This window comes from Scyliorhinus torazame, chromosome 19 (genome assembly GCF_047496885.1).
Source record: "Scyliorhinus torazame isolate Kashiwa2021f chromosome 19, sScyTor2.1, whole genome shotgun sequence".
NCBI lineage: Eukaryota > Metazoa > Chordata > Chondrichthyes > Carcharhiniformes > Scyliorhinidae > Scyliorhinus > Scyliorhinus torazame.
In genome coordinates, this window is record NC_092725.1 from 100,153,535 (window position 1) to 100,165,900 (window position 12,366).

The window sequence follows — 12,366 nt, forward strand, 5'->3', positions numbered from 1 at the left end:
TAATTAATCATTTCCTACTTTTACTAATTTTTATCAAAGATACTTCCATGTGTTTGCAGAATTGTTGCTCAGCACTACCGTTAAGTAAATATAATTACATAATTTGCCTACATCACAAAATACCTATCAGACATCCTTGGAATGTTGACAACATGAGACTCAAAGTCAAAAAGGTAGTGAACTTTCAAAAATATAAGAAACAGGAGCAGGTGTACTGTCCGATGGAACCTGCACTGCCATTCAATATGATCATTGTTGATCTTGGGCTTCAACACCATTTTCCCACCTGTTCCCTATATCCATTAATTTCCTGGGAAACATAAAATCTGTTTATCCCAAACTTAAGTGTATTCTACGATGGAGCATCACCATCCCTCTGGAGCAGAGTGAAGAAATTCCTCAACTCAGTCCTATTGCAATCCTGGACCAGACCCCAACAGTTTCTAGGAAACACCAATATTTTATTTTAATTTTGTAAGACTGAGGAAAGAATACTTCACTCCAGGAGTGATCTCATGCACAAATAGGGATATGGTATATTAAAACAAACTTTATTACTAACACAGTATTATCAACTTTAACATTATAAAGACAAAGAGCTTTCAATTACCAGTTAAACAAAGCTTATCAATATACTAAAACAATCCTAGCTGCTATCTTTATCTCCACTCAAACAAAACCCATCTCAGGTCACAATACATTTTTAAATACAGTTAGCAGACTCAGGAATACTTGCTGTAAAGAGATGTCTTGGATAAATCACTTTGAGAGAGATCCTTCAGGAACCAGCTGCAGATTCTTGCCTCAGTCAACTACTGGTTAATCTGCCAGCCTTTCCAGAAACTGCTGCTCTATTCACAGACAGATCTTTAACTAAACTGTATTGAGAGCACAGCTTCTTGTCCATTCACATCCTAATCTAAAACCAAACAAATAAAAACCCTGAAATTCAACACCTGACTGCTTCAGCCCCTGGCTCTGAGCATTAACCACATAATCTTAGCAAACTAAACACAATGGGCTGGATTCTCCGATTCTAAGACTAAGTGCTGACGCCGGCGTGGGAACGGTGGCTTTTTATGACTGAAAAAACGGTGCAAAACGGCCACCGATCCCTGTCTGGTTCGGGGGGGCTAGCAGGCACACAGTGTAGAGCACCTGGCTCTAGCTGCCGATACGGCCGGAGAATTGCCGGGTCCATGGCCGCGCTTGTGTACGGTGGCGGCCCGCAGCGACCGCACTATGCAACATGGCGGCCGAACCAGACCTGCCAAATAGTGACAGCTTTGGCCGGGCTCGCCAACCCTGGACCACCCCCTACTAGTGCCGCCTGCCCCAACCAAAGCCTCCCCTGCCTGCGGATCAGCTCCCTCCCCAACTGTGGTGGCACTGGACATAGTTCGCAGCCGCTACGCTGAATTCCCAAAAATAAATACATGAGAGATTCACTCCGTCGGGAACTTGGCCCATCGATGGCGGAGCATCGGTGGGAGGGCCTCGGGTAACGTTCTGAGGCCGTCGCGACAGCGTACGGCGTACTCCTAGATTACTGCATTTTGGAGGGCACGGAGCATCGCAAAAGCAGCTCCGCCCCGATTTCGGCGTCAACGTGGATTCTCTAGCCAATAACCGAATGCGATTTCGGAGACTGGAGAATCCAGGCCAATGTCTATAATTATTTATTCCATTAGCCCAATTTGTACGATGCTTTAATTGCACCTCTGTCTCCAAATGGTCTGCTGCTTTTCAAGCCAGGATTTTAAAAAAATGTGACTGCAACAGTCATACACACACTAACACAGGTTTTTAACCCGTACTCCATCAAATACCTATAATACAATATATCTGAAATTCCTACATTCAACATAGTCCTAAATGATCAACCCCTTGTTCTGAGACTGAGCTCCCATGTTTTAGATTCCCAGTCCAATGGAAACAATCTCTCAGCCTCCACCCTATCAAGCCCCTTCAAAATTTTGTAATTTCAATGGAATCACCTCTCATTTTTCTAAATTCCAGAGAATATAAGCCCAATTTACTCAGCCTCTCATCATAGCATACAACCCTCACACCATGACCAATTTAATTAATCTTTGCTGTACCATCTCCAATGCAATCATATCCTTTCTTAAATGTGGGGACCAAACTGCACAAAGTACTTAAGAAGTGGTCTCAGTAAAACGCTGTACAACTGTAGCAAGTCATCTTTATTTGTGTATTGCAATCCCTTTGTAATAAAGCTTAACATACCATTTGCTTCCTAACTGCTTTAAGCACCTGCATGCCAACTTTCTGCATCCCTTGTACCAGCACACCTTAGTCTCTTTGAACACTTACAAGTTTCTCACCTTTAAAAAAATATTATTTTCATTCTTACGACCAAAGAGAATAACTTCACATTTCCCTATACTGCATTCCATTTGCCATCTTGTTGCCCACTCACCTAACCTGTCTATATCTCTTTGCAGCCTCTTTGTGTCCTCCCCAGAACTTACCTTTCCCCTGGTTTAGTGCCATCAGTAAACTTATATACTTTTGTCCCTTCATCCAAGTCATTAATATAGAGTATAAAGGTAGCACAGTGGTTAGCACTGTTGCTTCACAGCACCAGGGTCCCAGGTTCGATTCCTGGCTTGGGTCACTGTCTGTGCGGAGTCCCCGTATGCGCATGGGCTTCCTCCCAGTCCAAAGATGTGCAAGTTAGGTGGATTGGCCATGCTAAATTGCCCGTAGTGTTCAAAAAGGTTGGGTGGGGTTACTGGGATAGGTTGGAGGTGTGGGCTTGGGTAGGGTGCTCTTTCCAAGAGCCGGTGCAGGCTCGATGGGCTGAATGGCCTCCTTCTGCACTGTAAATTCTGTGATTCTGTATAAATTGCCCTTAGTGTCCAAAAAGGTTGGGAGGGGTTACTGTGATAGGATGGAGGTGTGGGCTTAGGTAGGGTGCTCTTTACAAGGGCCGGACTGTGGGAGGAAACCCATGCACACACGGGGAGAACATGCAGACTCCGCACAGACAGTGACCCAAGCAGACTCGATGGGCCGAATAGCTTCCTTCTGCACTATGATTCTATGAAAATTCCTTAGATTCAAGACTGCGCCACAAGATTGGAAGTTGGCAAATGTTACAATGCGTTTCAAGAAAGGAGGGAGAGAGAAAAAGCAATGAACTACAGGCCAGTTAACTTAACACCAGTAGTTGGAAAAATGTTGGAGTATATTATGAAGGAAGTCTTAACAATGCACTCAGAAAAGCATAGTATGATTCGAACAAGTCAACATAGTTTTACTAAAGTGAAATCCAGTTTGACAAATGTACAACGTTTAGGAGGATATAACTGGTGGGTAGGTAGAAGGGAGCCAGTAGATGTAGTCTATCTGGATTTCCAAAAGACATTCAAAAAGTTGTTGCACAAAATCAGAGCTCATGGAATGGGGGTAATATGTTAGGAAGGATACGGGATTGGTTAACTGACATAAAACAGTATGAGCGTGAACTGGGATTTTTAATGTTGGTAGGTAGTGAATAGTGGAGTGGTGGCCCCTCGGCTATTAATGATCTTAATAATAATAATCTTTATTATTGTCACAAGTAGGCTTACATTAACACTGCAATGAAGTTACTGTGAAAATCCCCTAGTCGCCACACTCCGTCGCCTATTTGGGTACACTGAGGGAGAATTCAGAATGCAATTAACTGGCCGGAAGCCCGAATCTCCACCACCGTGATGCTCCGGCCCCACAGCGGGAAAACCACCGGACGGGCTTTGGTGTGAGGTTGGCGAAGCGCAGCCCTGGCGCGGTGGCGCCTGAGGGAAGTCAAGGGGATCAGGCCATTAATGATGTGCCCCTGTGCCGCTGCCAGGCTGCAGAGCTTTGGTTCCCCCAAGAGTCCTGGGAGTTGGTTGTGGGCGAAGGCTTGATCTCGCACCACCCTGGGATGGGGCCCCATGTCTGGTCTGCCCCTTGGGCAATCTGAAGATCACTGTTGACATGGTGATCTCAGGCAGCTCCTCTGCTGAACAGCATCTTCCTGGTCTGACTTGGTTAACTCTGAAGTGGTCGCCTCAGCCTGAACTGCTCGGCCTGGCAGTGAAACTGAATGGATGTTTTGCATCTCATAGAATCATAGAATTTCAAAATGTGTCAGGGGATTTGAAGCATTTTCAAAAGTTGTGGGCTTTCCAGGAAGCCTCTCGCACTTGTAACTGTTGCTGTTTTAAAGCATTTGTCTGAGGGAGCAGATGCTATGGAAGGGAAAATGTTCCTGCAATGATTCTGCACAAGGGGCTGTTTAGCACAGGGCTAAATCGCTGGCTTTGAAAGCAGACCAAGGCAGGCCAGCAGCACAGTTCAATTCCCATACCACCCTCCCCAAACAGGCACCGGAATGTGGCGACTAGGGGCTTTTCACAGTAGCTTCATTTGAAGCCTACTTGTGACAATAAGCGATTTTCATTTTTTTTTCATTGGATTGCTCTTCAGCTGTCAAGCAGAGCAGTTCAGGCTCAGGAAACCACTTCAGAGCTGGAAGAATTGGAGGGAGTTAGAGGTAATAGATTTCGAAGTCACAGTCCCAAAGACTTTTGATGGGCAGCAAGGTGGCTAGCACTGCTGCCTCACAGCGCCAGGACCTAAGTTAAATTCTGGCCTTGGGTGACCGTGTGAGTTTGTACAATCTCCCCGTTTCTGCGTGGGTTTCTTCTGGTGCTCCGTTTCCAATGAGCAGAAATCCAAAATAACCAACAGAATTCATGATGCAAAGAATATAGGCAGTGTTTCAGAAGAGCATTCCCAGTTACCATTGTGTAAACAGGATTTTCGTGTTGGGATCAACGAAAGGAAAGATCTATGTTCATCTGTTAAATGTCATACAAATTTTATGAGCCGGCCAAAGGTAGTAGCTGCTCTTTTTGTAGTCATTGAACAAAGAAAATTACAGCACAGGAATGTCAGCCCTGCAAGCCTGCACCAACCATGCTGCCCATCTGAACAAAAACCCTCTACCCTTCCGGGGACCATATCCCTCTGTTCCCATCCTATTCATGTATTCATCAAGACGCCCCTTTAAAGTCACTATCGTATCTGCTTCCACTACCTCCTCCGGCAGCGGGTTCCAGGCTCCCACCACCCTCTGTGTAAAAAAACTTGTCTCGTACATCTCCTTTAAATCTTGCCCCTCACACCTTAAACCTATGCCCCATGGTAATTGACTCTTCCACCCTGGGAAAAAGCTTCTGACTATCCATGCCCCTCATAATCTTGTAGACTTCTATCAGGTCACCCTTCAACCTCCGTCCTACCAGTGAGAACAAACCAAGTTTCTCCAACCTCTCCTCATAGTTGGTGCCCTCCGTACCCGGCAACATCCTGGTAAATATTTTCTGTACCCTCTCCAAAGCCTCCACATCCTTCTGGTAGGCACAGCACCAGTAGTGCGTGGTAGAACTCTTCCAACGATTCCCCGGGGCTTTGTCGTCTCGTTGCAAGCAGGTGACTTGCGTAGACCTGGTTTACTGGGCGGATATAATGTCCTTTTAAAAGTTTGATTGCTGCATCAAAGTCTTCCGCCTCCTCGATGAGGGTGTAGATCCCAGGGCTTACCCTTGAGTGCAGGAGATGCAGTTTCTGCTCCCCCGTGGGTGTGCCTCCAGCCGTCTCAAGGTAGCCTTTGAAACACGCCAGCCAGTGTTTGAAAATCGCCACTCAGTTCGCCGCGTGGGGACTGAGTTGCAGACACTCCGGCTTGATTTGGAGATCCATCTTCTCTGCTTATGTGTAGTCTATTAAATTGGTGCACGATCAATTACTGCAAAGACGAGGTTAAAGTATAACTGAAGGCACTCACCTGATGAAGGAGCTGTGCTCCGAAAGCTAGTGATTCCAAACAAATCTGTTGAACTTTAACCTGGTGTTGTAAGACTTCTTACTGTGCCTACCCCAGTCCAATGCTGGCATCTCCACATCATCCCTCTGGTAGTGTGGCAACCAGAATTGAACACTATATTCCAAGCGCAGCCTAAGGTTCTATAAAGCTGCAACATGACTTGCCAATTTTAAAATTCAAATGCCCAGCTGATGAAGGCAAGCATGCCGTATACCTTCTTGACTACCTTCTCCACCTGCGTTGCCCCTTTCAGTGACCTGTACATCTAGCCATATCAATACTCTTCTGCCATTTACTGTATATTTCCCATTTATATTAGACTTTCCAAAATGCATTACATAGAACATTACAGCGCAGTACAGGCCCTTCGGCCCTCTATGTTGCGCCGACCTGTGAAACCACTCTAAAGCCCATCTACACTGTTCCCTTATCGTCCATATGTCTATCCAATGACCATTTGAATGCCTTTAGTGTTGGCGAGTCCACTACTGTTGCAGGCAGGGCATTCCACGCCCTTACTACTCTCTGAGTAAAGAACCTACCTCTGACATCTGTCCTATATCTACCTGTGGTATTATCAGGTATTGCAGCACCCGAGAGGCTGAAGTTCCATTGGTCAAACCTGGGGGTTTACCATTGGCTGTATAGTATGTAGCTCCGCCCAGATAAGCGGGGTATAAGAGTCGGTGCCGTCCCAGCAGCCCTCATTCTGTACCTGAGCTGCTGGGGAACAGTTCTAGTCTATTAAAGCCTTCAGTTATGCTTTAACCTCGTCTTTGCAGTAATTGATTGTGCATCACTATCTCCCTTCAATTTAAAGCTATGTCCCCTCGTGCTAGACATCACTATCCGAGGAAAAGGGCTCTCACTGTCCACCCTATCCAATCCTCTGATCATCTGGTATGCCTCAATTAAGTCACCTCTTAAGCTTCTTCTCTCTAACGAAAACAGCCTCAAATCCCTCAGCCTTTCCTCATAAGATCTTCCCTCCATACCAGGCAACATTCTGGTAAATCTCCTCTGCACCCTTTCCAATGCTTCCACATCCTTCCTATAATGCGGTGACCAGAATTGCACGCAATACTCCAAATGCGGCCGGACCAGAGTTTTGTACAGCTGCAACATGACCTCATGGCTCCGAAACTCAATCCCTCTACCAATAAAAGCTAACACACCTTACGCCTTCTTAACAACCCTCTCAACCTGGGTGACAACTTTCAGGGATCTATGTACATGGACACTGAGATCTCTCTGCTCATCCACACTGCCAAGAATCTTACCATTAGACCAGTACTCTGTCTTCCTGTTATTCCTTCCAAAATGAATCACCTCACACTTTTCTGTATTAAACTCCATTTGCCACCTCTCAGCCCAGCGCTGCAACTTATCTATGTCCCTCTGTAACTTGTAACATCCTTCCACACTGTCCACAACTCCACCGACTTTAGTGTCATCTGCAAATTTACTCACCCATCCTTCTACGCCTTCCTCCAGGTCATTTATAAAAATGACAAACAGCAGTGGCCCCAAAACAGATCCTTGTGGTACACCACGAGTAACTGGACTCCAGTCTGAACGTTTCCCATCAACCACCAGCCTTTGTCTTCTTCCAGCTAGCCAATTTCTGATCCAAACAGCTAAATGACCCTGAATCCCATGCCTCCGTATTGTCTGCAGTAGCCTACCGTGGGGAACCTTATCAAACGCACATACCTCACATTTGTATGGATTAAACTCCATCTGCCATCTCTCCGCCCAAGTCTCCAACTGATCTATATCCTGCTGTATACTGACAGTCCTCATCACTATCTGCAATTCCACCAACGTTTGTGTTGTCCACAAACTTACTAATCAAACCAGCACTGATCCCTGAGGAACGCCACTATTCACAGTCCTCCATTCCGAATGCAGCCTTCGTCTTCTATGACTGAGCCTGTTCTGTATCCATCTTGCCAGCTCACCTCTGATTCCGTGTGACATCACTTTTTGTACCAGTCTGCCATGCGGTACCTTATCAAAGGCTTTACTGAAGTCCACGAAGACAACATCCACTGCCCTACCCTCATCAATCATCTTCATCACTTCCTTGAAAAACCTGATCAAGTTAGTGAGACACAACCTCCCCTTCACAAAACCATGTTTCCTCCACTTATTTCCAAGTGGGAGTAAATCATGTCTCGAAGAATCATCTCCAATAATTTCCCTACCACTGACGTAAGGCTAACAGGCCTGCAATTATCTGGATTATCTTTGATACCCTTCTTAAATAAAGGAACAACATTGGCTATTCTCTAATCCTCTGGGACCTCTCCTATAGCTAGTGAGGATACAAAAATTTGGGCAGCATGGTAGCACAAGTGGATAGCACTGTGGCTTCACAGCGCCAGGGTCCCAGGTTCGATTCCTCTCTGGGTCACTGTCTGTGCGGAGTCTGCACGTTCTCCCCATGTCTGCTTGGGTTTTCTCCGGGTGCTCCAGTTTCCTCCCACAGTCCCAGGACGTGCAGGCTAGGTGGATTGGCCATGATAAATTGCCCTTAGTGACCAAAAAGGTTAGGGGGGGATATTGGGTTACGGGGATAGGGTGGACGTGAGGGCTTAAGTGTGTCGGTGCAGACTCGATGAGCCGAATGGCCTCCTTCTGCACGGTATATTCTATTTCTCTCAAGGCCCCAGCAATTTCCTCCCTTGCCTCTCGGTATTCTGGAGTATATCCCATCAGGCCCTGGGGTCTTGTCTACCTTAATGTTTTTCAAGACCCCAATACCTCCTCCTTTTTGATCTCAACATAACCCAAACTATCTACACACCCTTCCCCAGATTCATCATCCACCAAGTCCTTCTCTTTGGTGAATACCGATGTAAAGGGTCAGCCTCCCGTACCAGCCTTCCCGAACAGGCGCTGGAATGTGGTGACTCAGGGCTTTTCACAGTAACTTCATTTGAAGCCTACTTGTGACAATAAGCGATTTTCATTTTATTTCATAAAGTACTCATTTACTACCTCACCCATTTCCTCTCATTATCCAAGGTTCCCGAAACTTGCAATACTTATCCTTCAACCTTTTAGGAACATGCCGGTCCTGAATTCCTATCAACTTACACTTGAAAGCCTCCCACATGCCAGAAGTTGATTTGCCCTCAAACATCTACCTCTAATCTATATTCTTCAGTTCCTGCCTAATATTGTTGAAACTTCATCGCCGTGTTAATGATAGCCTACTTGTGACAATAAAAATTATTTTAAAAATAAAGATTATTAAAAGTTAGTCTTCCCCCAATTTAGCACCTTCCCCCAATTTAGCATCTATCAGTGTCTTAAAGCTTACTGAATTGTGGTCGCTGTTCCCGAACTGCTCCCCTATTGAAACGTCAACTAACTGGCCAATATTCCCCAATATCAGGTCCACTACAGCCCCTTCCTCAGTTGGACTATTACATACTTTTTCAACAAGCCCTCTTGAATGCTCCTTACAAACTCTGCCTAATCCACGTCCCTAGCACTAAGTGAGTCCCAGTCAATATAGGGGAAGTTAAAATCACCCACCATAACAACCCTGTTACTTTTACACCTTGCCAAAATCTGCTTACATATCTGTTCCTCTACCTCCCGCTGGCTGTTGGGAGGCCTATAGTATACCCCCAACATCGTGACTATACCCTTCCTATTCCTGATATCTACCCATATTGCCTCACTGTATGAGCCCTCCGAGGTGTCCTCCTACAGTATAGCTGTGATATTTTCCTTAACCAGCGGTGCAACTCCCCACCCCTTTTATACCTTCCTCTATCCCGCCTGAAACATCTGTTTGCTGGAATGTTAAGCTGCCTATCCTGCCCTTCCCTTAACCAAGTCTCTGTAATGGCAATATCATGGTTCTAAGTACTAATCCAAGATCTAAGTTCATCTGTCTTGCTTGTTACACTTCTCGCATTGAAATAAATGCACTTCAGTCCACCAGACCCTCTTTCATCAGCAACCACACCATGCTTGCCCTTCCTCTGAGTCTTACCTACTCTCTAGTTCCCCTTCAGTTAATTCACCTTTGCTTTGGTCCTCCCCCCTCCCTCTCCACCGCCAAACTACTTACATCCTCCTGTGTAACACTAGCAAACCTCCCAGCTGCAATATTTATGCCCCTCCAGTTTAGATGCAACCCGTCCTTCTTGTACAGGTCCCAATGGTCCAGATATCTGAAACCTTCCTTCCTACACCAGCTGTTTAGCCACATGTTGAGCTGTACTATCTTCCTATTTCCCTATTTCTAGCCTCACTGGCACATGGCGCAGGTGGAATCCTGAGATGCAACTGTAGAGGTACTGTTTTTTAACTTTCTACCTAACTCCCTGAACTGTTGCTACAGGGCCTCGTCACCCTTCTTACCTTTGTCGTAAGTACCAATATATACCAGGATCTCTGGCTGTTCACCCTCTCTTCAGAATGCTTTCTGCCCATTCAGAGACATCCTGGACCTTGGTACGCAGAAGTCCACAGAAGCGCCTATCTGTACCTCTAACTATTGAGTCCCCTATAACTATTGCTGTGGTGCTTTGTCCCTTCCTGCTTAACAACATAGCCTGCCAAGGTGCCACTGCTCTGGCTGCTGCTGCTGTTATCCCCTGATAGGCCAACCCCCCAAAAGTATCCAAAATGGTATACTTGGTAGAGGGTGACAACCACAGGGGATTCCTGCACTAACTGCCTGCTCCTTCTAGCGGCCACCTATTTATCTGCCTGCACCTTGGGTTCACCACATCACTAAAACTCCTATCTATGATGTTTTCCGCCACTTTTATGCTCCTAAGTGCATCTAACTGCTGCTCCAATCTATCCATGCAGTCTATGAGGAGCTGCAATTGGGTGCACATCCTGCAGATGTAGTTGTCCAAGATGCTGGAAGTGTCACGGATCTCCTACATCTCAGAGGTGCAGCACTTAACATCACTTATCGCTGCAGATACCCTTTGTATCACTTACCTTCCCAGGATGCTCTCTGGATCTTTCCCTGCAGATTAACAGTTACGAAGCAAGAAGAAAACAAAGCAGAAAGGGAAAAAGCACCTCCTCCCACTCTGCACCAAATAACCAAATTTCAATCCCACTCTGACTGCCTCACAGGGTATCTCCCACTTCACGTGTGCAATGCATCATGCTAACCCTTAGGAAGAAGCTGATTGTTTAGGACCTGTGTTCTCAGCACATTTCTGTATGGTTGTGAAATGGATGCTTACAGCTATGAAAAAAACGTAATAATTACCATCTTCGCAGACTGCTATACTATCTGAGTATATCCTGGTGGGACATAATCAGAAATGGGGCAGTCCCCTTAAAAGCAGAGCTCCCAGCTTCGTTAGCGTTCGTCAAACAGAGGTTACGTTGTCTTCGGCATGATCACAGGATGGAGGACAAGTGTGTACAAAAAGACTCTATATGGTGAGGTAGCCAGAGCTGGATAACCAGTAGAATACCCAAAGCTCTGCTCCAAGGATGCTTCAAAGAGTGATATGAAGGTCCTATATGCCGATGATTGCACCTGGGTGTCATTAATTGATGACAGAGGAAAATGGTGACATCTCCTGTGGGCTGAAATGCACCATCACAATGCCAAGTGGCTAGAGCAGCTTGGCATTTGCACTAATGCCAAATGCAACAACCCACAATAACACTTGGAAGCACAATTTTTATCTCATTTAATGCAAGATAAAGTGATTCCTTTGCAATATACCAACCTACAGCAAACCAGAATGTTACCTTTTATGTGGGCTGTTCCTGTCCTCCCTACAGACCATGCCCCAATGTTTTCTACAACATATCAAATACTCAGTGGTAGTCATGAGGAAGCAAAGTGTTTTCAGATGCATTTAACCAATTCTCTCAGAAATAACCGATTGTAAAAAAAGGACGAATGAATTGCAATGGGATAGGAGTGCATGTATATCGGGCGCGGTTTAATTGGGCTGCGCCCAAGAAGCAGCTCGCCATGGTGCAGCGTGGCCATTAGATGCCGGGATACCCTGCTCCCGGGGTCTATCCAGCTCTCAATGCCTCGCGCGATCTAATGCAATCTCGTGAGATGTAGCGATGTGAATCTCGCCCATGTGGGTGGGATCATTTTTTAGCAAATCTGCATATTCAAGCGAGACAGTTAGTCTCACTTTAATGTGCAGATTCTCGAGTTACCCGAGGTGTGGGATCTATCTCCCTCGCCTTGGAGACCTCGGGCAATCACATTCAGTACGTCTCCACAAACTGGGACCAGATGGAATGGCACTCGTGGGGATCTCCCAAGGAATCGGAGGCCCCTAGGTGCATACCCTCTAGGCAAGGTCTTACCTGGGTCCCCTGGCACTGCCAAGGTACCCAGGTGGCACTGCCAGCTAGCAGGGGCACAGCCAGGGGACCAAGCTGGCACTGACAAGGTGCCATTTTTTACACGGCTGCGATTGGGCTGGAGGTGCCCTGTGCGGGTGTTGGGGTGGCGG